This window comes from Hemicordylus capensis, chromosome 6, assembly GCF_027244095.1.
Source record: "Hemicordylus capensis ecotype Gifberg chromosome 6, rHemCap1.1.pri, whole genome shotgun sequence".
NCBI lineage: Eukaryota > Metazoa > Chordata > Lepidosauria > Squamata > Cordylidae > Hemicordylus > Hemicordylus capensis.
This window is the reverse complement of record NC_069662.1, coordinates 43,917,157-43,940,296: the sequence shown is the minus strand read 5'-3', so window position 1 is coordinate 43,940,296 and position 23,140 is coordinate 43,917,157. Positions and strand designations below refer to the sequence as shown.

The window sequence follows — 23,140 nt, the reverse complement described above, 5'->3', positions numbered from 1 at the left end:
TCAGCTAGAGGGACCCATGGTCTGACTCAGTACCATATTGACCCGAATTGGAGATGATTCTGAATTTAAGAAGATCCCCTTAAAAAGAGGCTAAATACAGGTGACACCTACACTTACTTAAAAGGAACAGGGCTCTGAATTTAAGATGACCTATTGATTTCTAACCAAAAATTTGGAAACGACCTAGTCTTAGATTCAGGTAAATACAGTATAAGGCAGTTTCATACATCTGGGGATGGGTCCATTGCTAAGGTCTGTGTCTGAAACCCCGGAGAGCCAAGGCTGGTCAGCGCAGACAGTACTGAGCTAGATAGACCAGTGGTCTGACTCCGTATAAAACAGCTTCATATGCCTGGGGATGGGTCCATTATTGCTCAATGGTGGAGAATGAGGTTTCACATGCACAATGTCCCAGGTACGGTCCACAGTGCCTCCAGCAAAAAGGATCTCAAGTTGAGACCTGAGACCCCGGAAAACCACTACCAATCAAGTAAGCAATCGTGGGCTTGGTGGCCCAGAGGTCTAACTTGGAATCGGGCAGCTTTACTGTATATGTTCAGTCTAGAAGTGTGCTAAATATGTGCAGAAGCGGACTAACATCCAGACACAAAAGAAGAGCCGCCAATGCATCACTTGACAAAAGGTGACTTTATATGAAGGGGTCTTTGGGCTCAATTTTTAACACCCTCCTCTGTTTATAGCTCTAGTTTTAAAGTGTTGCTAATATCTTCAGATCCCATGGTCTATGCACCAGCTTTACTCAAGCATTGCAGTTTATGTTGATTAACTTGCCACCAGAATTGGACTATCTTCTTCTGTTTCTTTCCCCTTTTGATTGTCCAAAGTTCTGGGTGTTGCAGATGCAGATAAGATGCAGATAAGAGGACAACTGGAATGGCAAGTGAAATCCCACATGTGAGTGAGAAGGCAAGAGTTAGTTGCACAATCTTGCATTGCCTCCAGGAATTGGCTTGCCTGGATACTGAATGCTGATGTATTTAACAAGCCCACACTGGCCACAGCCCTGAGCTCAGAAAGCCCTGTGGAGACAGCTGATAAGGCTGGTAGGGCATTTGTTTTTGCCCCACCCCACCCTGCTCAGCTTTTGAGATTTTACCAGAAGGCTTTACACACACGGCTTCTGCGCCGGATCTCCTTCAGAAGAGAGTGTGTGTGCTCACACACCAGCCAAACTTACCTTGAAGTCCCTTTCAGATTTTTGGACCCACTGTCCCACTCCACACACAAATCAGGCTTTGTGATGTGAATTCTAGCTTATTTCAACATATGTCCGGGTTTTTTAAATGCTGGTTTTAAGATGCTTTTTCCGAAAACGCCAAAGCAAATGGGAGAGGCACTGACTTAGAATCATTAGCATAATAAGAGGCCTGCTCTCTTCAGAAATGCAGATCTATCTCTGCAGGGAGCTCTATCTCTCTTCCCCCCCCTGCCCCCCATTAGTTAGAAGGAAAACACTGAAGCCTGTACATGGACTTGTTTAAAAAGAAAACTGACAGCAGAGGGGAGGGGCTGCTTCCCTCAATGCTGCAAGTGTACTTAGAAGTGGCTTCGCTCAACATTTACCCCGAAGCCTGAAGCCAAATGCAAATAACTCCCAGGCATTGCCCAAACATTATTATTATTATTATTATTATTATTTGACATTTTATATCTCGCTCTTCCTCCAAGGAGCCCAGAGCGGTGTACTACATACTTGAGTTTCTCCTCACAACAACCCTGTGAGGTAGGTTAGGCTGAGAGAGAAGCGACTGGCCCAGAGTCACCCAGCTAGTATCATGGCTGAATGGGGATTTGAACTCGGGTCTCCCTGGTCCTAGTCCAGCACTCTAACCACTACACCACGCTGGCTCTCATATGACTGATCTGATCTTTGACAGTCATGACAAACATGACTGATCTGATCTTTGGAATTATCAGGGCTAGAAAATTGTTCTTGCATTTGCATAGTACAACTGCGGAATTTAGGGATACAAAGTCCTTGCCAGATAATACTTGCTAATACTTAAGAACAGCCCTGCTGGATCAGGCCCAGGCCCTATCTAGTCCAGCATCCTCTTTCCCATAGGAAGATGCGTTCTACTGAGTCAGACCATTGGTCTATTTAGCACAGTATTGTCTACACAGACTGGCACAGAGCGGCTTCTCCAAGGTTGCCGGCAGGAGACTCTCAGCCCTATTTTGCAGATGTCAGGGAGGGAACTTGGGAACTTCTGCATGCAAGCATTCAGGTGCTCTTCCTAGGGCAGTCCCATTCCCAGAGGGGAATATCTTACAGTGCTCACACATGTCTCCCCTTGAAATGCAAACCAGGGCAGACCCTGATTAGCAAAAGGGACAATTCATATTGCACAGGAGATGGCAATGGTAAACCCCTCCTGTATTCTACCAAACAAAACCACAGGGCTCTGTGTGTGCCAGGAGTTGACACCGACTCAATGGCCCAACTTTACGTACTTTACCACAAGACCAGCTCTCCTCCCATCAAGACTAGCTACCAGATGCCTCTGGGGAGCCCACAGGCAAGAGGTGAAGGCATGCCCTCTCTCCTGCTGTTTCTCCCCTGCAACAGTTTTTTTAACCTGGATATAGATTGGGCTACACTCTTAATGCCTGATGGAAAGACCTGAATTGTGTGTGAAGTGCTTCCTGATAGCTTGCAGGGACTTCAGGGTACATTTGTCTGATATGTAAATGCACACCTCCATTCTGGAAAATATGCGAAATAAATTTTCCAGGTGTGGAAAACTTCCAGGAATTTAAATCCCACTTACTTCCCAAAGATGCAGAGGGTGCTTTGTTAAACATAAGCCAACTCTGTGATACTGCAGCAACACAGCGGAATGCCATCTTGGGTTGTATAAATCAGAGCATCATTTCCAAAGGTTCTGTTCTACTTAGCTCTGGTTGCATAGTATCTGGAGGCCTGTCTTCAGTTTTGAGCATGGTCATGGTGGTCCCAAGAGAACATGGTAAAGTTAGAAAGGAGTCAGAGAAGCATTAGAAGGACGACCCACCAATTTTTTTGTGGCTGGGAATGATGGGAGCTGTAGTTCAGCAACATCTGGAGGGTCCCAGTTTGGGAACCACTGGCCTAGAGATATCCATCCTTTAAAGGAAAGGGCAATGAACAGGCATCATTTTTTAGGATAGGGTGTCCATTGGGGCAGAGGGCGAGATTAGATGATCCCATACAGAGCTTCTTGGTTCCATTTCCATCCTGGGTAAGAATGCTTTGTTCCCAGAGCAGCAGGTGATGTCCTTGATGGACAGGGTCGTAGCCGACTAGCCATGACGCCAGCAGTGTGGGCGCAGCAATCTCAGACTGTGCACAAAGGCTTGACAAGAGCTCTTCATTGCCCGTGACTTCAAGTGTGACATTGATCGTATTTTCCCCTCCCTCCTTAAAAGAAATGGATGCATTACCCTTGCTTTAAGATTAGATATGAAGCATCCTTGAAGGCCTAAGAAATACAGGGAAGCTTTTTAAATGTTAGAATAGTCTTGAGGGGATACAGGTTGGGTTGGGGGCATTGTGGTGGGGAGAGCTGTGAGGCACAACAACAAACTCCTTGACAGAACTGAAGTAGCTATCTTGACAAATGCTGTGTCCACCTACTTCCCTTGCTCTCTCCACCAGATGAAAGTAGTGACTCCTTTGCTCTTTTTCTTCCCTCCCCTTCCAGCTTCAGAGCTACATAAAGGAAGGGGGAAAGGTGTCTTCTATGTACTCCACAGACTTCACATCCTGAAAACACAGGACAGGAAAGGTAAGGAATCTCTTTCAACAGGAATTTCATGATGAGTGGAGTCAGCTGGTAAAAAAGGAGCCCCAATTTTCTAGGCAAGGTGAAATAGATAGCAAGGTGAAATGATGTTTGGGATGGGAGGGAATTCTTAGGCAAGTTATCCTAATTTGACTTTGTTTGCAGTAAATTCAAATTAATGTTGTCTTAGTGCAACAACAAGCAATGAATACTATTGGTTTAACAAATGCCAGGAAAATTTGATATAAACTATTGAACTTGACAAGGAATGTTCAGCATTATTTCCTTACAATGCTATCGACAGGACTCAAAATTCAGGGTCGCCCCCACAAAGGAATCCAACAACATCAATCACTGGGCAATAATAATGCAATACAATACATGCAATTAACCTGATGCAATATTTGTTTTTGTTCTTATTATTTTTATTATAAATTCCAGATTAGAATATGTGAATTTTGGCAAGCAAACATGAGCTTATCTGAGGATTTCCCATCCAAATATGTTTTTGATTAAGCAAAGATCAGTGAATTGGAAGAGGTGGCTGATGATTAATTTCTCAAAAGAGAGATGCTGGGGCTCAAGCCTCCCTCCAGATCTGAGCCCTGGCATTCAGAACAGGTTCTGAGGCCTTGATCCCAACCAGTTGCTAGAAGGATCAGTGCTGGACCAAGGCTCAAGCCTGCCTGAAAGTTGCATTCTCCCTTTTGTCCTAGAAACTTATATAGGTAGTTGCCTTGTACTGAGTCCAGCCATTGTTCCATCTAGCTCAGTACTGTCTACTCTGACTGGCAGTGGCCCTCCAGGGTTTCCTATGGGTATTTCCTAGCCCCAGCTGGCAACGCCAGGGATTGAACCTGAGACCTTCTGCATGAAAAAAAAAAAAGATGCTCTCCACTGAGTGATGGACCTTGCCCAGACTCTTCCCCCTATTCCCAATGTGTGTGTACTGTGTGGGGGTGGGCTGTTGTTCCTCAGCCCCGATGATAAGTCACTCTGGACATGCTCAGAGGCATTGTTATTTACTTGGTACTTTAAATAATTGAGTAGGTTCTGGTGCTCAACTCTGGCTCAAATGAGAGCTTGGCCCCATCTCCCCGTTAACAGTGCCTGTGCTTTAATCTTTTGTACCAACTCCCTTAGCAGCTCCCTTAGTTTGTAGAAGGGGGACATTCTTTGGCTAAATTTGGAGGAAGCCAGGGTGAGGCTGCCAGCCCTCCAGGACTGGCCTGGAGTTTCCAGGCATTGGCTTCCAATCTCCATTGAGAGATTTCAATCTCCATTGAAAGCAAATCTGGAGATTTTAAATGGCTTGATACTGGGAAACATGAGGGGAACAAGATCTCCATGAATAGCTTCAGGCACAGGTGGTGACCCCAGTCAGGGAGTGAGGCTTGTAGGTGTCATTAAAAGCCCCCTATCTCCCCCCCCACACACACATACACGCCTGAGAATTATTTGCCACAGTCTCAGTTGTGGTTTAGAACTGGGGGGTTTCACGTGCAGTCAATTCAGCAGCAGTTCTGCAAAGGTGACATGTGATTCCTTCCATACCTGCCTCTTCAGCTGTGACTTGCCACGTTCTCATCTGCAGTGACTACATCTTACAGGCAGCTGTTTCCAGAGTGATGAGCCTGCTTCTGCAACTCGCCTTCCTCAGTGTCCTGTGTCTTCGTCATGGGCAGGGCTGGGCACTCAAAAGACCCACTCAGTACGAGCAGTGGAGAGAGTTGAATCAACTGCAGAACAGAGAGCTGGTAAGAAGGCTAGTGGTGAGGGATGGTAGGAAGGGCTTCATTTGTATTTAGCCCTGGAACATGGGAAGTAGTCATAAAGACCGCTGAACATGGGTAGACTGCTTTCCCCCTCACCGCATATCCCAGTCCACTACACACATCTGGGGCAGAAGAGCTAGGAAAAATGGAAAGTTTTCAGAAGGGAGGGAAGTAAGAAGTGTGGTCCCCCAGAGATCTGTCTTGGGACCAGTGTTGTTTAACATGTTCATAAATGATCTATAAGTTGGGGTAAGCTGCGAAGTGGCCACATTTGCAGATAACACTAAACTATCTAGGGTAGTGAAATCCAAAACAGATTGTGAGGCGCCTCAAAAGGATCTCTCCAAACTGGGTGAGTGGGCAACAAAATGGCAAATGTGGTTCAATGTAAGCAAGTGTAGTGCTGCATATTGGGGCAAAAAACCCCAGCTGCACATATAAACTGATGAGGTCTGAACTGTCAGTGACTGACTAGGAGAGAGACCTTTGGGGTTGTGCTGGACTGCTCATTGAAAGTGTCGACTCAGTGCATGGCCGCTGTGAAAAAGGCCAATTCCATGCTAGAGATCATTAGGAAGAGGACTGAAAATAAAGATGCTAATATTATAATAGTTGTGCCATTGAGCCAGTGCCAACTCCTGGCGCCCACATAGCCCTGTGGTTTTCTTTGGTTGAATACAAGAGGGGTTTACCATTGCCATCTCCCTCACAGTATAAGATGATGCCTTTCAGCATCTTCCTATATTGCTGCTGCCCGATATAGCTGTTTCCCATAGTCTGGGGAAAATACCAGCGGGGATTCAAACCAGCAACCTCTTGCTCCCTAGGCAAGTTATTTCCCCACTGTACCTTTAGGTGGCTCTAGTATTATAATGCCCTTATAAAAATCTATGGTGCAGCCGCATTTGGAGTACTGCATTTGGCCATTTGAAACCACCCAATTTTTATAGAAGAACCATGTACAAAGGTGGCACAAACAGTGCTACCTGTTCCAGGCACAGGGCCAGCGAGAGAGGTGGATCCAAGGGGTCTCAATGTGTGGATGAGACAGTGATGTGAGGAGCAGGGGGTTTCAATTTGTTAGGTACTGGGATACATTCTGGGGCAAGCAAAGCCTGTACAAAAGGGAGGGGCTGCACTTTGGAAGTTTGGAACTGGGTGAGGGGGGTGACACAATGGCAAATGCAGTTCAATGTCAACAAGTGTAAAGTGGTGCATATTAGTGGTGTGGGGAGAACACGACTTCAATGAGTACTGCATACAGTTCTGGTCACCGTATCTTAAGAAGGACATTGTAAAATTAGAAAAGGTGTAGAAGAGGGCAACCAAGATGATCAGGGGCCTGGAGCACCTTCCTAAAAGGCAAGATATGTGGCTTTTTAGTCTGGAAAAGAGGTGACTATGGGGAGTACATGATAGAAGTGTATAAAATTACACATGGAGTAGAGAGAGTGGACAGAGAGAAATTTTTCTCCCTTTCTCACAACACTAGAACAAGAGGGTCATCCCATGAAAATGATGGCCAGGAAATTTAGGACCAACAAAAGGAAGTACTTTTTCACACAGCACATAATTAATTCATGGAATACTCTGCCACAGGGTGTGGTGATGGCTACTAGCTTGAATGGCTTTAAAGGGGCCTGAACAGATTCATGGAGGACAGGTCTATCAATGGTTACTAGTTTGGTGGCTATAGGCCACCTCCAGCCTCAGAGGCACAATGCCTCTGAATATCAGTTGCAGGGGAGCAACAGCGGGAGAGATGGTGTGCCCTCATCTCTTGCCTGCGGGCTTCTCAGAGGCATCTGGTGGTCCGCTATATGAAACAGGATGCTGGACTGGAAAGGCCTTGGGCTTGATCCAGCAGGGCTGTACTTATGAGGTAACTCCTTAAAAAAATTATTTGATAACTTCTAAAGAATTGTGCCCTTTTTTGTGTGCTTTAAAAACAGGTCTATGTGTTTTTAGTTGTAAGCCACTTTTAAGGTCCATGTGGGTGAAAAAGCATTCTAAAAATACCAATAAACAAATAAGTTGCAGCCTCAGTGATTAAAATTGCCCCTCATTAAATAATCAACTAGGAAACAGCTTCAATGGATTAACCTACTGCCTTAAAGCAGGCTGGCCCAATTGTGTGACCCACCAAGCCACATGCAACCCACCAGATATTGTGGCTTGAGAAATGCTTGACAACTCTATGTTTGCAGTCCCAGGCAGCTAGCAAACCCAGGAGATGTATCAAGCCCTTGCTCAGCTACCAAGCAGTTAGTCCATACAGTGAGCCCTGACATCACAGGCTTGTGATGATCTATTCCAGGCCTGCTCAACTATGGTCCTCCTGCAGATGTTGGCCTACAACTCCCATAATCCCTGGCTATTGGCCACTGTGGCTAGGGATTATGGGAACTGTAGTCCAAAGACAGCTGGGGGGCCTAAGTTGAGCAGGCCTGATCTATTCTAACTGTGCATGCATGCTGGAGCGCTGCGCAGTTCTCAAGGGCCTCTGGGCTGGACGGACAGGCCCAGCGGCTGCTCCGCCCACCGCCGCCACCACCACCACAGGAGTGGAGGCCTGCTCAGCTCACCCCCCACCCACCCACCCCCCAGCACACAAATGGTGGCTAAATTATAGGAAAGATTGGTGGTTTGACGCAGCAGGGCAGTGGTGGCAGGCCCTCCCAAATGGAGGTTTCTTTCTCTCTTTTTTTACAAGGGGGGGCCTCGCAGCGGGTGGGCCCTTGTGGCAGGGGCGGTCCGGGCGCCAAAATTACCTAAGTGCGCCACTGGTGTTCAGTGAGCAGCCTGACAGTGCAAACCTGAATTAAAGTTTCCAGATCTACTGCCAAAGGTTTCTAGAGCAAACGGGTGGAGTAGGTCATGCCTTTGATGATGATGGCTACTAGCTACTGCCTCTATAGTTTCATTCTGTATGTGTGTGTTTGCATGCAGTAGACATTTTCTCTGTAACTCTCCATCAGCTAATGGGTTCTCAGGTGTAGGAGTTCTGCTCCCTCCATCCTCTTTTGCTTTTCCTTTGATCTCAAGAGATTCTCCAGTTAAAAGTCAAGTGTTTTCTGAGTTGGCATTGTGTGTTTCTAGCCAGGCACACTTCCCCTCTTGACCACATTACTGCTTCTTGTGGTTTTTGAGACTTGACAGCATCTATCTACCAAGAAAAATGTTGTTAGTTAGTTAGTTAGTTAGTTAGTTAGTTAATTAATTAATTAAAATAATGAATTAATTAATATTATTTATTTATAGGCACATGGTGCTTTAAAAAAATGAGAAAGTGACTTCATTATACTTAGAACTGCAGGATACTTAAGAAGTTTCAAGACTCCGTTTAGTCCACTCTTGAACCTTGACTGTGGTATTTGATCACTCTTAGCAGGGCAAGAAGCATAAACTGTGGCCTGGTCTAAAATTGCAGCAGAATGAGATGGTCATGAGGTGTCAGTATCCTCCTGAGAATGGACCGCACCAGACTGCCTGTGGGGAATTGCATTTATGTATGCTCACTTACGTTAAAAAGTCCTTGTATAGAAAACAAGGACTTGGGATAGGCAAAGACTGGGACAGAATGTTTTTTTCTGATGTGTTAGGTTTTTGGTTTTTTACATGAGGAAGCATTCAAAATAAAATAAAATAAAATAAAATAAAATAAAAAGACATCTGCCCCTGCAGTCTGAAATTGTACAGATTACTCTGCCGCCTCTTCCCCCCCCGCCCCCGCCCCATTGGTAAATCGGGCTGCAGGAATATTAACCTACTGAAAAGAAGTCCTTTTGATTCTGTGTATATGTCCCTAATAGCTTTTGTGTTTACAGCCTGGTGAAAACCCAATTAACAGCACATGATAAGGAGGACCTGATTGGGGTGTTTTATTTAATCCACCCTCTTGGTTCAAGATGGCAGGCATTCAAAGTATAGGCCCTTCCCTTTAGAACTCCTTTGTTTACATTTTGATACAAACCAAATTCACAGGACATGGGAACGCGGCCTAGGATATCCTGGTGGGGTATCCCCCTCCCCATCCGCCATCCTGAAACAAAATGGGGGCCACTCAAATTATGTATATATTTAATCCTCGTAGACGTGCCCGTCCTGATGTGGAGAGTGCGTCCCGGCACTCAGCTGATTGGCTGAGCAGTGGAGGCACTGAATTGGCTGGGCACCAGTCGGCCCTTGGCACCACTCTCGACTCGAGAGCGGTGGGCCATTTGGGGAAGCTGGCAGCAAGGCGGCTGGCCGCTTAGGGAAGCGTGCGGCTGGCGGTGGCCCACTTGCAGAAGCTGGCGGGTGGCTGGCAGTGGAGGCCTGGTTGGAAGGGGAATGGGGAGGGAGGGCAAGAAGCGAGACTGGGGCAGGAACCGGGGGGAGGGAGGGCAGGAAGAGAGACTGGGGAAGGAGGGCAGGAAGAGAGACTGGGGCAAAAGCCGGGGGAGAGAGGGCAGGAAAAGAGACTGGGGAAGGAGGCAGGGGGAGGGAGGGCAGGAAGAGAGACTGGGAAAGGAGGCGGGGGGGGGAGTGTAGAAGAAACAACCAACCAATCAAATTCTCCCAACTAAACCCCAAAAGTAAGTAAACTAACCAGGGGCGTAGCTATAATTGAGCGAAAGGGTTCAAAGAACACGGGCCCCCAGCTCCTGAGGGCCCTCCAGCTCCATCCCTCCCTATTCTTCATTATCTCCCTCACTCTGAGGGGAGGGCTGCCAGAGAGAGGGATGAACACGGGCCCCCTCTCCCCTAGCTACGCCCCTGTAAACTACCACACAGATGCTCTGTGCGGGTTCAGCAAATATTATAACTAATATAATAAGAAAACAGTTCCAAAAGAGCTCTCAATCTAAAAGAAACACAAGGTACCCACCAGCAATAGCCACGGAATGCTAGGCCAGTTGCTCTCCCCTTGCTAAATCTAAGGGAAACCACCACTTGTAAAGGTGTTTTCCCCCCAGTTAGCAGGGGTCCAGGGGCTTACCTATAATTGAGCTGATGGGTTCAAAGAACCTGCAGGCCCCCAGCTCCACCCTTCCCTATTTTCTTCATTATCTCCCTCACTCTGAGGGGCCACCAGGGAGAGGGGCAAACATGGCCCCCCTTCTCTCTTAGCTCTGCCCCTGCAAGGGTCATTATTCATTCACCTTCTTGGGAGTTAGGGACAGCCTGAGGGCCACAGTCAGGGGCAGCCCTTTCATGAGGCGAGCGGTCACCTCAGCCAGCAGATTATTGAGGCACCAGCAGGGAAGCAAGATGCCTCTTTCTGCTGCCATTGGAGCAGCTTTTCAGGATGAGTTTGCAAAGCTTGCCAGGATCATGAGGAGAGATGAGAAGGCTGCTGGCAACCTTTCCTCCACCCTGTTCTCTCCACCATTTTCAAAGCTTGCATGGGGGTGCATTTTGAAGGTGGGCTGCCTCTGGCTCCTCACTACTGTAGGGGAAGAATGGCAGTTCAGTATAGCAGAGCAAAACCAGTTGGGCGAGAAAGCAGCAAAGCAAGAGGTCTTGAGACAGTTCTTTAGTAATGAACAACTACAAGGGTTTATTTAAAGAAAAGGCTACAAACAAATGTGAAAAAGCCTGCAGCTTAATTTCAGCTGTAGCTCATGGCTGAAGAGAGCGACTAAAAACAGCCATCTCTGGAGAGACAAAGTGGACACTAACTCTGGAAGAGCAAAGAGGGGAGGAGTCCAGCACCTTTATCCATGATCCTAACACACACACACACCCCACTGGTCAATATGAGACATTGCAGCTGATTGCTGATGCTGCCAGGGTCCTAGCTCCAACAACTACAGGTGCCATAACACCTTGGGCCCTCTCTGCATAGACGGAAGTTTGTTTCCTTTTCTTTGTAATAAAAAAAATAAGAAAATTATTAATGTGGTGGGGCAGCGGGGAGGTTAAGCATGTGAAGGCTCTGCCCTGCCCATTTGTCAGGCACTAGTATAATCTCCCACAGCAACAAGTCATTGCTGCAGGAAATAAGAAACACTGTAGAAATGAAAGGGGTTTTTTCAAGGAGAACAAGAAGGGACCTCATAAAATCAAGTTCAAATCAGACATGCACGAGAGCTTTATAATAAGTTGTCCATCTGCCTCCTCCCCTGCAGTTCCTCAGTGCCTTGCAGTCATACTTCAGCACCAAGGGCATCCAAGTGGAGAGAACAGCTCCAACCTTTATCCTGACCTTGAAGAATCATGGCATGGGGATCCATGAGATGCACGAAGACCAAGAGCCTGTGGTTTTTGACCCTGGGATGTATAACTAAATAGGCCAAAATGGCAGGTGAGAACCCCCCTTCTGCACTTCTCTCTTACTAGCTGATAACTTCAATATGGTGTCCCATCTCTGACCTGGAATACTGCACCATACAAATTCAAATTCTGAATTTCAGTGTCAATTTGCTAACCCAACATCAGGGGAATTTAAGGTTTAGCTTACTCTTGCTAACCCTTTGAGGCAATATTAATACTGGCTGACATAAGATCTTTTCCCCCCAAAGTAATCTCATTGAAATTAAAAGGACAGGCATTTGACTAACTTGTCCTTTTAATTTCAATGAGACTCCTTTGAGGAATATTCCATATGTCAGCCACTATTAATTCAACAGAGTCAACATTTTGTGATTGTGGGAGTGGGGTTCCCCCTTTGTCTCCAAAGTGCAGCAACATCCGTAACTCAGAATTTTCTAGAACATTGTTTAAATTAGGAAAATGTTACTTTGAAATTCTGTAAACACATCTGAGTTAGAAAAATTGGGTTGATTTTGCATCCGCCCCTCAAATTAACTTTCACTCCACATAGCATTAGTTGTTTGGCTTCAACTTCAAAATGTTCCATGGTATAATACAAGTCTGCAACACCATTTATCATTGATAAGAACTGCTGAAGAACTGAAGCAACAGGGGTGTTTCTCAGCTCTCTGGTGTCCATTTTAGATTGGTCCATTTTGGCCTCCCAGGTTCAAGCAGTGGCCAGAGGTGCTCTCCATCAGCTTCTGCTGATATGCCAGCTGTGTCTGTTTCTTGAGATAAGTGACCTCAGAATAGTGGTACATCTGCTGGTAACCTCCAGACTTGACTACTGCAATGCGCTCTATGTGGGGCTGCCTTTGTACATTGTCTGAAAACTGCAGTTGGTACAGAATGCAGCGGCCAGGTTGGTCTCTGGGTCATCTAGGAGAGACCATATTTCTCCAGTACTGAAAGTGCTACACTGGCTGCCGATAAGTTTCTGGACAAAATATAAGGTGCTGGTTATAACCTATAAAGCCCTAAACAGCTTACACCCTGGGTAAGAGAACATCTTCTTCGCCATGAATCCCACCAATCATCAAGATCATCAGGAGAGGTTTGTCTGCATTTGCCACCAGCCGGTCTGGTGGCTACTTGGGAACGGGCCTTTTCTGTTGCTGCCGCAAAGCTTTGGAATGTACTTCCTGTTGAAATAAGAGCCTCCCCATCTCTGTCAACTTTTAAAAGGGCAGTTAAGACACATCTGTTCATCCAGGCGTTTAATTAGATACTGTTTTAATAGTTTTTAACGTTGCTTTAGATTTTAAATTATTGTTTTTAACCTTTTTATTTTATTTTATTTGTTTTGTAATGTGTTTGTTATTGTTTTGTAATTGTTCTGTTTGTAATGTTTTTAACCTTTTTATTTTTGTTTTGTTTGTATTGTTTTATTGTAAACCGCCCAGAGACGTAAGTTTTGGGTGGTATACAAATATGTCAAAGAAATAAATACTAGCTGGGCCAGGCACAGAGCATCTGCACCTCTGGCCGGCCCACCCACTGCTGCCGCTTCTCCCCCTCCCCTGTTTTCTGGCACGCCGGGCTGGCCTGCTGGCCTGCTTCTTCTTTAACCCCACCCCCGCCCCATGCTTTCTGGCTGGCGGGCCCACCACCTCCTCCTGCTCACTCCTGGTAGCAGCCGCCTCCTCCCGCCGACCGGGCCAGGTCAGCCCACCTCCTCCAGCCGACCAGCTGCCACCACCATTGTCTCCCCGTCCCCGTTGCTATCCCCCAGGCAGCTGCTCACAACTCTTGTGAGAGCTGCCACACATGGGATTAGTGACGGGTATGTTTAGGAGAATTATATAGATAGATAGAAGATAATCAAGCCTAGAACAGCTTACCAGCCCTCTGTTGTGGCTTGGTAGATGCTTGACATTTATAACCTCCTTCTCACTTGCAGTCCCAGGCAGGCAGCAAAATCAGAAAGTTTATCAAGCTCTGGTGGCTTCCATATGCGGCTAGTGGGCTGCATTTATCTTGATGGGTTAACATCACTCACAAACTGTGCAGATCTGGTCTGAAATCTGGGTTCCAAGATCTAAAGCAGTTCTGTTCCTTACTAAGGGGCAAATCCTTGCCTTCTCAGATCTGCCTTCACACGATTAACCTGTGGAACTCACTAAGGCAGTTCACACAACCATGGACCATGACCAATTTTTGGTCACGTGTGAGCTAAAGCTTAAGTAGGAGGAGGGGAAAGTGACTGTGTGGGAGGTGGGTGCAGGCTTTGATGGTGTTTCCTCCACCCCCAGTAATCTGCTGGGTAAAAGTGCCAGCGCTTGTGTGGTCAGAGCCTGTGCCTGCGACCGTGCCTGCCTCTCACACAATCTCTTCCTACCTAGGTTTTAGCTCACACACAACAACAAACAGGAAGCATGCACAGCTCCTTGTGCGAACTGGTTGTGTGAACTGCCTCATTGCCTAGTATATAGCCAGAACATAAATGGCCTTAAAGATGGAGTTGATCAGTGTGATTTTTGTTCAGGAACAATGAGGTTCCATGAAGGTTGTTGTTGGGGTCTTACAAGGAGAAGATCTGTAATGCAGGATATAATTCCATGATATACAAAGTTCTTACAACCACCTGTCTCCCCCTGCAGAGCCCTGTTGCAGGGAACTGTTGAATGTGTTCTTGGTTGTACACCTTAGTCTCATCCCCTCTAGCTGGTTTCTCCATTGTTGGTATGGTTCTCTCAATCAATTTTTATGAAGGATCCAGGATGGCATTCACTTCAAATGCTGAATTCCTGTTGCATTCCTGCATTTTCTGTCTGCTATCTTGTTTCCTTCAAATGCAATTCTATTGTGACAGCCAGATGCCACCACCCGAGTAATGTTGGCAGACCAAAACTGCATCACTGGGTGGGAGGTGGGATAATGGGAGAAGGGGAAAGGATGGAATTTGGAAAGCCCACTAAAAAGGCTTTATCAACCAGAAAGCACTTTAGGCCAGGGGTGAGGTTGTCCACCTGTTGTTGGACTAAATTGTGGGTGGTGGGGATGATGGGAGTTGTAGTCAAATAACAGCTGAAGAGTCTCAGGTTAGCCATCCCTGCTATAGGCAATCCAACCATCCATCTGTTTCCCATCCTGGCTTCCATCTATTTATCCGGTCGCACTTTTTTTCTCTTTAATGCTAATTTGTTCTTTTTCTTCTTCTTCTTTTAATCAATTCAGGTGAAATATTTCTTCGTAGCACCGATCATCTTGCCCCTGCACATCTTGCCCCTTGCTGCTCTCGGCGTCACACTGTGACTTATATTTGCCAGAGACTGGATGGTTTTGTGGTTTAGACTGAAAAATGTATTAATCTATCATAGTCAAGTTTATCCTAAATAAATTCTGCCCCAGTTCCTTTCCTTTCTTTACCTACTTTGCCACTGAAAGAGTCACAGGGACACCATTTGGTTGGGTTATGTCTGCACAAGGTACTTACTTTCTTGCCAACTCCTGATGCCCACAGAGCCCTGTGGTTGTATTTATTAGAATACAGGAGGGGTTTACCATTGCCATCTCCCGCGCAGTATGAGATGATACCTTTCAGCATCTTCCTGTATCGCTGCTGCCCAATATAGGTGTTTCATACCAGCGGGGATTCGAACCAGCAACCTCTGGCTTGCTAGTCAAGTCATTTCCCCTCTGCGCCATTAAGTGACACTTGCTTTCTGCACTGTGGCATTAAAAGCCATGAGTCAACACTGTTGTGCCAACCAAAGGATTCCATATCATGAAGATGTCCCCTTGCAGCAAAGACTTGAGAGGGGAAGGGACAGCCAAGGAATGGTCATATTGTCTCCCCACAACCAGTAGGGTTCAAGCCAATTTGGACTTTGTGACAAGATACGTAGGGGTAATCTGTGCAAATACTTAGGGGTTACAGAAATGCACACCTAATAGTGTGAGAAATACAGTTTTTCTTTTATTTCACATATTCCCCAGGGTTGAACTTCGGCATTCTGTAGAACACAGACACCACTATTCCCCCCCTCGCCTCCCCCTTGGGTATTGATTTGAGGCGCATCTTTGAAACAAGATTCAGTACCCTTAACTGGAAGTATCAGGGCTCCTATCTGTCTGGAAATCCTACATCCCAACATTCAGGGGGCAGGGTATGATTGCAGGTGCCCAGTGTTGAACATAAGACACTCTGCACATGACCAGAAGCACTCTCGTAAGGATTTTTGCATCATGTCATCACACATTCTCCCTACTTCCCTGAGCGTTGACATGTTCCAGGGGCAGCACTACCTGGGTTTGACTTCTTTTGGAAGACAGATATTTATGGTATATTTGTAATATTTGGTTTATTTACAAATATACAAGTTGAACATCAAGTAGAGGTAAGTAGTACTTCTACAAGCAACAACAAATCACACCAGATCCCCAGAAACATACCTCTGCATCCTAAAGTTACCTTCAATCAGCATTCAGCTCTAGGCCGACTGACATGTTATGTTCCATACTCATACAATGAGTGTACAGTGTACAAAAGTAAACATCTGTACACAGGTGCAGTCCTTTATTCCCATGTTATGTTGAACGCAGGTACAGAAATACACTTCCTGTCTGTACCATGCATTTGAAGAGCCTGTATCCAGGTTCACTTTTAAAATAAGCACAGGTACAGTCATTCACACAGACACATGTACAAGTGTGCAGACATCTGTACACTTGTACAGCATAATGTCTGAACTGGACTTCTGCCTCCACTGGGTCTGTGTCCCAGTCTCTCCCAGGTGCCCGCCTAGCCTTTCTTTTGCTCTTCCCTCTGTTTCTCACACCCACCCACACCCACACCCCCTTGACTGACAGAAGGATAAGTAATCTTTTATGGTGTCCCCCATTCAAAGACATAGCTGCACAACCCTCAACTATTAATCCTGGATTCAGGGACATGTCCTGGCCCATAAACTAGTAATCTGCCTAACAGATGAGCTGGCCAGCCAATATTCACAATCCTAACTTCAGTCTCATAACAATAGGTTCTTCCAGGCAGCACTTAGTCCTGGATAGAAAACACATTCTGGAGTTGAATCCTACTTTAGAATAGGCTCTGATAAGAAGAGGAATATTTGGAGTTTGACCCCATCTCCTGCTTCCTGGATTTCCATGTTTTGGAGAGGCCCCAGTTGTGGCTGATAGGAGGTTCAATGTCTGAAGGGTGTGGCCATGTTTGGTTAAAATGTTATCTCCCCTCATCCCTGATTACTTTATTTCAGTGGCTTACTTCTATACCCATATCTCACATCCTCAGAGGTTGTAAACCTCCCTGATAGAATCAATGCTGGGGGAACAAGGAAGGGTGGCTATTCTTTAACATGGAGGTCTGATTAGCAACCCAGGAAGAGCTGGATTTAATTGACTGTGGTGTTAGCAGCCTCCCCACAGATGCTCAATCCCTTCTATTAAAAAAAAGACATTTAATGCTCTAGTCTCCCTTCCTACAACCTGCCTCCCCCTGTGTCTTCTCCTCTGAAGACTATAGCCCTCTTCAGACATTCCAGCAAAGATGCTATGCACGATCAGGGAAGTGCCTGCCATCACTGGTTACATGATCTTCAGACGAACCCCGTCTTAATGTTCTGTCACAAATGACTGAGGGGAATGAGGCAGGACTTCTGGCTCTGCTTCCAGCCCCGCTGTAATGTCTGAAGAGGGCTTCTATCTCCCTGGACATGCAGTAAATGGTCAGGTCAGGTAGCAATTGATGGTGTTCCTTCTGGAAAGCTAAGCAGGTTTGGGCCTGTCCAGTGCTTGGATGAGAGATTCCCCAGGAACAATTGCCTAGTTCTCACTAAGGTGGTAAACCTGTTGGGCTTTTCCACTTCAAGCGAGAGCTCATATGATTTAATGCTTCTCAGAAACATTCCTTGTATATTAAAAATCAGCATGCCATAGGAAGCTTCCATATACAAAGTCTGACCATTGGTCTATCTAGCTCAGTATTGTCTACGTAGACTGGCAGCAGCTTCTCCAAGGTTGCAGGCAGGAATCTCTCTCAGCCCTATCCTGGAGATGCCAGGGAGGGAACTTGGAACTTTCTGCATGCAAGCATGCAGGTGCTCTTCTCAGAGCGGCTCCATCCCCTATCTTATAGTGCTCACATGCAGTTTCTCATTCATATACAACCAGGGCAGACCCTGCTTAGCAAAGAGGACAATTCATGCTTGTTACCACAAGACCAGCCATGAAGGCTAGGTTAGAACCCTTCTCTGTGGGATACTAGTTTTCCATAGGCAATCTTTTTTTTAAAAAAAAAGTTTGATCATTTAAACTCTGTTGGACATAACAATATGTGAATAAAAATACCCATTACAGAAATCAATCAATTGTAATTTATTAACACATTATTTATAAGAATACATTCTGATTCAACAATCCATGAGCAGATAAATGAGAGCCAGGGTGGTGTAGTGGTTAGAGTGCTGGACTAGGACTGGGGAGACCCGAGTTCAAATCCCCAGTCAGCCATGATACTAGCTGGGTGACTCTGGGCCAGTCACTTCTCTCTCAGCCTAACCTACTTCACAGGGTTGTTGTGAGGAGAAACTCAAGTATGTAGTACACCACTCTGGTCTCTTTGGAGGAAAAGCGGGATATAAATGTAATAATAATAATAATTAATAATTAATAAAGTGCTTTGATTGATTGATTGATTGATTGATTGATTAAGTGCCATCAGGTTGGTGTTGACTCTTAGTGACCGCATAGATAGATTCTCTCCAGGATGATGATCTGTCTTCTTATTGGCCTTATTCTTAGTGGTGTTCCAGTAAGTTCTAAATAGCAGCCATGTATCAATTATCAGTGCCTGCAAACTTACTCCGTTACTTCTTCACACCACATCAGTTGTGACCTGGGAATGAGGCCGTGGCTCAGGAGTAAAGCATCTGCCTACCATGCAAAAGGCCCCAGGTTCACTCCCTGGTATCTCCAGATAGGGCTGAGAAACATTCTTGCCTGAAGGCCTTGAGAGCCACTGTTAGAGTAGACAATACAGAGCTAGATGGACCAATGGTCTAACTTGGTATAAAGCAGCTTCCTTTGTCTAATTGTTCAATTTCAACACCTCCAATAGACATTCATTCATGGAAGGCAAGGTTATCATGTTCTTGTGTCTTGCCAAGACAATCTTAGCTGCTATTAGAAATTGCCCATCGATCATGAGAGCCCCTTCCTTGTGCATTATAAAGTATAGCACAGGTATGGGTTTATTAGCTCAGTAAGAAAAACAGAACTAGACATATGCAGCCGCTCAGAGTCAGAGACAAAAGTTTGAGGTGGTGTACAAATATAATAAATCCTCTCTAATAAAACGCTTGGTGTCCGTCCGTGGACGGACACCAAGCGTGCGTTCGTGCCTGCCTGTTCTGGGCATGCGCGAAGCGCATGCCCAGAACAGAGCAGGGGAGCCGTGAACACCAGCACCCGGCGGCCATGTTGGGCGGCCAGAAGCGGCCGCCCTGAAGAAGCTGGGTAAGCGGTGGAGGGGGAAACTGGCTGAGGCAGTGGCAAAGCCGCCGCCTCGGCCAGAGGACGCGGCATGGCCCAGGCGGCGGCGGAGCCATGGCCGAGGCCTGGCTGCGCCGTCGAAGCCGGGCGGGGGGAGGAGGCGGCGGGGGAAGCCAGCCAAGGTGGCGGTGGAGCCGCCGCCGAGGCCTGGTGCTGCCGCCCTCCCAGCTGCCGGAATCCTCCTCTCCCGGCCCCACGGACGGTTATTATGCTCCCAACTCTGCGGACGATGACAAAGCCTCCATGGCAGTTGCTGTTGCCCTTCTTCGCCCACCGCCACGAGAGGGAGAGGAGGAGGATGTGCTGCCGGACTGGCTGCGGCTCCTTCGGCCGCGCTGAGCCCCCTCGCAGCGCCGCCGCTGAGCCCCGAGAAGAGCTGCTGCTTCTGGCCCGAGCCTGAGCCGGTGGTGGCAGCGGCAGCGGCAGCAGCAACAACAGCGGCCCTGAAACAGTCCGCCGCCTCGCCATGCCCGCCAGCCTCGCCTTCTTGCCCGTGCTGCCGTTGAGAAGCCAGGGAGTGGGCTCCGGCTCCGTGTCTCTGCCCCACATGGCTAGCAAGGTGTTGCGTCTCCCTGCGCTGAGCTCTCAGGTTAGACGCTGCTGACGCTGCCGTATATTCCTCTCAGGTTAGACTATGAAGAGGGGCCGGTGAGGACAGTGTTCCCAACCCAGAAACTCTCCACTTTTAGATTCACTGGCTGTCATCGCATAAGGTATAAACAGCTTTACATCAACTCTCAGTGCAGCAGTGGGGCAGACTATGACTGTAAGGAGCACGCTTTAAATAGACTTTTATAGCTTTTAATTTATCAAAGAAAAAAATTAGCACACTTTGTGGCAGCCAGTGAAGAAATTTATTCATTAGGAAGGCATTGGTTTCCTGTCATTAAAACTACATCATGTCCTTTTCTATTAAACTTGAACTGGGGGCAGTAAGAAGTCACTAAAAGGAAATGAAGAGGTTTTTTGACAGTGCTCTCATGCAATATATGCCAACAAACATAGTTCATATTAACAAGCTTCCAATTAGCATGTTTTCTTCATCAAGGAGGAAGGCAAAGACACAGAGAGAGAGAGAAAGAGAGAGAGAGAGAAAAGGAGGGAGGGAGGGAGACAGGACAATAGAAAGATGAAAAGAAGGAAAGAGGGAAGGAGAGAAAAGAGAGAGAAGGGAAGGGAAGGACAGGGAGGGAGGGATGGAAAGAAAGAAAGAGAGAAGGAAGGAAGGAAGGAAGGAGGAAGGAGAAAGAAAAAGGAGAAAGGAGTGAGGGAGAAGGACAAAAGAAAGACAGAAGGGAAACAGGAGCAGCCAGCCCCAAAGAGCAAGCCTGTTAAAGGAAGAAAAGAGGAAAAGGAAAAGAAATCAGAAAGAAGGGAGTGAGAAGAGGTGGAAGAAAGGAAGGAAAGGAGAGAGAGGGAGAGAGAAGGAAGGGAGGAAAGAGGGAGAGAGAGGGAAAAAAGGAAAGGAGAGCGAGAGGGAGGGAGAAGGAAATAATGGAGAGCGAGAGAGAGAAGAAAGGAAGGAAAGAGGGAAAGAAAGAAAAAAGAAGGGAAGGATAAGAGGGGGAAGAAAGGAAGGAAAAGAAAAAGAAGGAGAGGGAGAGAAAAGGAAGGAATGAAAGAGAGAGAGAGAAAGGAAAAAAAAGGAAAGGAGGGCGAGAGAGAGGGAGAAGGAAGAAGGGGGGGGGAACGGTACTAGCGCCCGTTATTTTAACGGGCTTAAAAATACTAGTAAATAAATAATCTTCTAGAGCAGGGATTCTCAACGTTGGGTCTCCAGATGTTATTGGACTTCAACTCCGATAATCCCCAGGCCCAGTGGCCTTTAGCTGGGGATTATGGGAGTTGAAGTCCAATAACATCTGGGGACCCAACGTTGAGAATCCTTGGTCTAGAGGATGAAAGGTTGCCCCGGAATCACAAGTTCATGGCTTTGAGCTAGCCCCAATATTAATGTATCTATTTCAATCTTCTTAGGATAAATTTACAGTTATAATAAGCCATATCCCTCATCTCATTTGCTCTTCCTCATTAATAATGACCTTATCCCTCTTGCCATAGAATATGCCTACTTGTTTCACCTCTTGCCCCTTCCCAGAAAGAGTACGTTCCCTTCTGCCACTGTGTCTCTCATTTCGAGGTACCAACTATTAATTTCAAAATGTTTGCCAGAAGGCCAGAATACTCTTGAGCACGTGCCAAGGATTTTTATTGAGAAGACTGAATTTTAAAAGAGAAAGGGCCTGAAGACACTGTGGCTCTGAACATGTGCTGAATGCTTTTCCTGGTGAAAGGAACCACCTTGGGATGCAGCCTTGAAAGGAGTGGGACAGAAGTCACACAGGTGTTTACTCAAAAGGAAAATGTTGATATGTGCTAAAAGTGAAAAAAGTCATACCCACTTTTTCTGGCTTTGCTTTCTGTCCTGGCAAACAATTGGCTAGAATATTAAGTTTTCTTCACTATATTTCCTTTGTCACAACATCCAAAGTGGTTTACAAATTAATTGATACTAGCTTAACCTGTGGAGAGCATCTGCGTGCTAGTACTTGATTGCTCCCCTCACCCCCTGCCACAGCCCCCCTCACCTCAGAGATCTCTCCACCCTCACCTGAGCTGCGCTCCTCCTCCATCCCCCTCACCCCTCTTGGTCACTCTTCCATCTCTTTACTTCATCCCCCTCACCCCACTTGGTTGAGGCTGCAGCATGGTGACACCTATTGGCCAAGCTGCAGCCCCCTATCTGCAAATACCTCCTCACTCTCACCCAAGCCCCGCTCCTGCTCCTCCCCACAGGAGCAGCAGCGGTTGACTGGGCCCTTCCTCACTGCCACCACCACCATGGCCACTCGTTCCCCTCAGGCCGCTGACACGCCTGAGCCCGTCCCTCGCCCTTCCTTATTTCTCTCTTCCCCTCCCTTCTTTCTCTCTCTCCTCCACTCGCTCTTCCCCTTTCTTCCCCTCCCCCCTCCCCCTCCCCCTCCTTCCAGAGTTAACAGATCTTGTTCATCTTTTCCCCTCATCTAATTCACACAACAGCTTCCTTCTCCCGAAGGGGCTCTTTCCTCCCTCATGCAGACCCCTGCCCAGTATCCTTTTATATAGGATAGATTCCTCTCCCCTACAATCAAGGACATCTTCCAACCAGTAACAGTTCCATTCCAACTGACCTTAGCCATCACAGGCTCCTCTCTATCTACATATGGAATCCCCATTGCCCAATCACCATGGTGCTTCTGCTCTCACAAGCTCCTCCCCCCTATCTGCATATGGAATCCCCACTGCCCAATCACCACGGCGCTTCTGCTCGTGAACTCTCGCAAGAGCTGCCACACACGGGATTAGCCACGCATATGCCTTAGAGAATATATATATATATATATATATATATATATATATATATATATATATATATATATAGGTTGCCCTTGTTACCAGCGGTCCCAACACCCGCAGTTTCGCGTATCCACAGTCAGGCCATATCATGTACACTTTGACTTGATATCCACGGGTCAAAATTCAGCTATCCTTGGTTTGTAGGTGGCCAGAAATGACCTCCAAGGTCATTTCCAGCTACCATTTTGCTGAAAGGAGCCATTTTGTGGCTCTTGTGTATATATATATTTTTAAATCCCACAATATTTGGGGGAAGATCACCAAAATTGGGGTTTGGGGGACATTGCTGGATAGCTGGAGACTGCAGAGCACGGCACGGCACTTTATTTCTCCCATTTCTTCAGTTTTTAGTTGTTTTAAGCCCTATTTTAA

The 23,140-nt window shown here is 46.6% G+C and overlaps 1 protein-coding gene across 10 annotated transcripts in view; it reads left to right on the top strand.

The window, feature by feature from the left end:
• The window catches only part of NAGLU (N-acetyl-alpha-glucosaminidase), a 36,553-nt gene extending 21,325 nt beyond the window's left edge, over nucleotides 1–15,228 (top strand). Inside the window, exons 7-10 of one of the 10 annotated variants that reach the window (XR_008310437.1) lie at nucleotides 3,705–3,788; nucleotides 5,396–5,542; nucleotides 11,674–11,849; nucleotides 15,038–15,228. The gene's annotated coding sequence lies outside the window, so the exon portion shown is untranslated. The other 9 variants (XR_008310439.1, XR_008310446.1, XR_008310442.1 and 6 more) reach the window with 9 other exon arrangements.
• Nucleotides 15,229–23,140: the final 7,912 nt, after the last annotated feature.